The sequence below is a fragment of the Tenrec ecaudatus genome, chromosome 12 (genome assembly GCF_050624435.1).
Source record: "Tenrec ecaudatus isolate mTenEca1 chromosome 12, mTenEca1.hap1, whole genome shotgun sequence".
Classification (NCBI taxonomy): Eukaryota; Metazoa; Chordata; class Mammalia; order Afrosoricida; family Tenrecidae; genus Tenrec; species Tenrec ecaudatus.
Genome location: NC_134541.1, coordinates 56548190 through 56552231, shown reverse-complemented (window position 1 = coordinate 56552231; position 4042 = coordinate 56548190). Strand labels below are relative to the sequence as shown.

The 4042-nt window shown below is 50.1% G+C and overlaps 1 pseudogene; it reads right to left on the bottom strand.

The window, feature by feature from the left end:
- Positions 1 to 226: 226 nt before the first annotated feature.
- Positions 227 to 3334, bottom strand: LOC142422686 (splicing factor Cactin pseudogene; annotated as a pseudogene).
- Between the last annotated feature and the right edge of the window lie 708 nt (positions 3335 to 4042).

Here is a 4042-nt window from a genome sequence, read left to right as displayed (position 1 = left end):
CAGCCGAAGCCTTGGCGGTGCTAGTAGGCCCAATCACGGTTGATGAGCTGATCTTGAAGGCGACGTCCTCGTAAGGCTAGGGGTGGTGGAGGAGCGGCAGCCGGTGTGGAAGCACAGCGTGGCCTCGTCCTTATTGTGGCCGCAGGCCTCCAGGAAGTCCCACAGGTAGTCCTTGCGGGTCAGTGGCTGCTGCAGGTCCGATGGGGGTGGGAGGAGGGGGGAATGCTCAAGCCCATGGGTGTCCAGCGGCAGCACGAGGGTGCTCAATGGAGAATTTTGCCGCTGGCTCCTTGGGCTCAGGGCTGCAGCTGGGCGAGGGCAGCTGGGTCTTGAGGATGGGGACCAGGGAGCCACTCTCCACGCCCTGCTCCTGCTCCAGGGGTACCGCTTCTGCGGCAGCAAGGCCTAGTGTGGCTCGCTGAGCGGGTCCCACCCCCCACCCCGCCCCAGTGCGCAGCAGGAACTCCCAGTCGCCCGTGTCCAGGGTGGGTCCCCAGGGGGATGCTGCCCTCAATGCCCTGGCAGATGGCCTGCAGCGGGCCGTCCGTCTTGCCCTTGAAGACCAACTGCAGTCTGAGCTGACCATGCGTTGACGCCCTCGCTGCACTCACTGGGACTGGAGCTGGCGGAGCTTGGAGCTCTCTTCCCTGGTGATGAAGGTCATGTCCATCCCCATGTCCTCGTCCTTGCTCTGCTCCGATATCCTCCAGGAGGTCCTCCGGGTCTGCCACCGTCAGCCCAGTGAGGAAGGCATACGGTTCACGCAGCGCCACGGCCAGGTCGTCGTCCTCGGCACGGATGGACTTGCCCAGCAGGTCGATGGGCTTGGCCTGCCCGTCCCGGATGCGGATCTGAGAGTGAAACTGGGCCTGATGGAGATGGCAGTTGCGCTCCCGCTCCTCCCAGTGTCTGAAAGTGCTCCGCCTCCTTGTGCTGAAGCATTCCCAGTTCCTGCTCCCACAGGGCCTTGTCCCTGCTCCCGCTCCAGACACAGCTGCTTCACCCTCTGCAGCTCCACAGCGTTGTCCTCCTGGCTCGCCTCTCCTTCAGCTCCTCCCCCAGGTGGCCGATGCCTTTCTTCTCCAGGGTCTTGTTCCCGATGAAGGTGCCCAGAAGGTTGTTGTCACCAAAGGAACCGTCGGTTTTGGTGTTACCCATGTACTCCATGCCCAGTCCATCTTCTCCCCCTTCTTCCTCTCTTTGGCCTCCTTCTTGGCCAGCCGCTGGGTCTCCTCCGCTCCCCCTCCTCCCGCAGCCTTAGCCGCTCCTGCAGGGTCTGCTGGTGGCTCCTGGCGGCAGCCACCCTCTGAGAGACTGGGGAAGCTATCAGGGGATGTGGAACTGAACACTAGGAGGGGCCTGGGACCAGGAACAGGTTTGCCTCTGCTGGGCCCACCTGCCCCACTGATGCTCAACCTGTGAATCAGACAGGAGCACGGATCCCAGGAAGGACAGCGAGGTGCCAGGCTCGGGCTCCAGCTCTTCTGCCCTCGCCACTGCCAGCGTTTTTCCTAGAAATCCGATATTTTCAGTTGCTGGTTGTGGACGCTGGTCTGTTCCAAATCCAACAGTAAGACTTCCAGCTGGAAGCTTCTCCTGATGAACAGAAGTGCAGACTGAAATCATTGTAAGATCAGCAGGTCAAATAGCAGATTGATGGAAAAATGAACCCAATTTGGGGCAGCAACAAGGCAGGCAGCTGGCTCAAGAACCTAGAACCCACCGCTGAAGACACAGTGGGTGAATAAGCAAATGTGGTGAAGGAAGCTGATGGTGCCCAGCTATCAAAAGGTATAGCGTCTGGGGTCTTAAAAGCTTGAGGGTAAACAAGTGGCTATCCAGCTTAGAAGCAACAAAGCCCACTTGGAAGAACACACCAGCCTGTGTGATCACAAGATGCCGAAGGGATCAGTTATCAAGCATGAAAGAATAAAAAATCATATCATTGGGTACACACCTCCATGATGGGATCGCTGAAGACAAATGGGTGCATAAGCAAATGTGGTGATGAAAGCTGATGGTGCCCGACTATCAAAAGGTATAGTGTCTGGGGTCTTAAAGGCTTGAAGGTAAACAAGTGGCCATCTAGCTCAGAAGCAACAAAGCCCACATGGCAGAAGCACACCAGCCTGTGCGATCACGAGGTGTTGAAGGGATCAAGTATAATGCATCATCAGAACAAAAAAAAATCATACCATAGTAAATGAGTGGGTGGGGGTGCAGAGTGGAGACTCAAAGCCCATTTGTGGGCCACTGGAGATCCTCTTGCAGAGGGGTCAAGGGGAGGAGACAAGCCAGTCAAGGTGTGATGAAAAATACAACTTTCTTCTAGTTCCTAAATGTTTCCTCCTTCCCCCCACCCACCCCCTGACTATCATGATCCGAATTCTACCTTGCAAGTCTGGCTAGACCAGAGGGTGTACACTGGTACAGACAGGAACTGGAAGCACAGGGAATCCAGAGTGGATGATCCCTTCAGAACCAGTGCTGAGAGTGGCGATACTGGTTGGGTAGAGGGAGAGTGGGTTGGAAAGAAGGAACCGATTACAAGGATCTACATGTGACCTCCTCCCTGGGGCCCGACAACAGAAAAGTGGGTGAAGGGAGACATCAAACAGGGCAAGATATGACAAAATAATAATTTATAAATTATCAAGGGCTCATGAGAGAGTAGGCAACGTAGAGGGAAGGGAAAAAATGAGGACCTGATGCCAGGGGCTTAAGTGGAGAGCAAATGTTTTGAGAATGATGAAGGCAATGAATGTAAAGATGTGCTTTACACAATTGACATATGTATGGATTGTGATAAGAGTTGTATGAGCCCCTAATAAAATGATTTTTTTTTTTAAGAACCTAGAACTGTTGGTTGATCAAGGGAGGCCAAAGCAGAGGCAGGATCCACCAAGAGCGACAGACTCTCAGTATCTTTGTAAGTAAGACTATCTGAATGTACTAGTTTCAGATCATGCCCTCAGGGAATTCCTTTTCAAAGGATTATCTGCCTGAGAATATCTCACAATGGAGATGGGTGCATTATATGTGATCCCATCCTGTTTGTTCTTATTGTTAGATGGCATCAAGTTGTTTGGACTTATGGAGACCCTATGTACAATAAAACAAAATAGCTTCTGCATCATGTGCACAATCATTATTTTTGAGCCCACTGTTGCAGCCACTGTGTCAATCCAAGTTTTTGAGGGCCTTCCTATATTCCACTGATCCTTTGCTTTATCAAGCATGATGTCCTTCTTCAGCCTAGAGACTGATTTCCTTGACAACATGTCCCCTCCAGTACATGAGACCAAGTCTCTCCATCCTTGTCTTTCAGGAACATTTTGGCGGCACTTATTCCAAGGCAGATTTGGTTTTTTGCTTTTCACAATCCATGATATTTCAACGCTTTCCCCAAGGAACATAATTCAAAAGCATCCATTCTTTCTTGGTCTTCTTTACTCAATTTCCAACTTTCACATGCATTTTAGGCAAGAGAAAATACCATGATCCAACTCAAGCACCTTAGTGCTCAAACTTCTTTGGTTTTCAACATTTCAAAGAGGTTCTCAGGTAGCAGAGTCACCCATGCAATGAAAATGATTGCATCCTAACTTCTCATTATGAGAAAGGTGGGCCAAGCCAATATTCACACAATTCCAGCTATTTCATTGGAAAATGGAGAAACAATGTATTTTCTAGAATCCTTAATTTCTCACATAGTACCAGTTTGTAACTGATTGAGTTGCATCACCCAAATAGGAATCTTCCGATGCAATCCCTGTAACTGTATGTTAGTCTTCTTGGAAATTCCTGTTTAATGATGTTATTCATTAAGGTAGCATTAAGGTAGATTATACTGGAATATAGTATAAATACCTGGTATATAATTCTTGATAGAATTTTTCCCAACAGCTTTGTTGGCAAATAATTCACATATCATATAATTCAATAGTTCAGTCACATCAAGAAGGGCTGTATAATTGTCACACCAATCAATTTTAGAGCATTTTCTCCATGTTTGTACTTATTGTTAGATCACCATTACCCC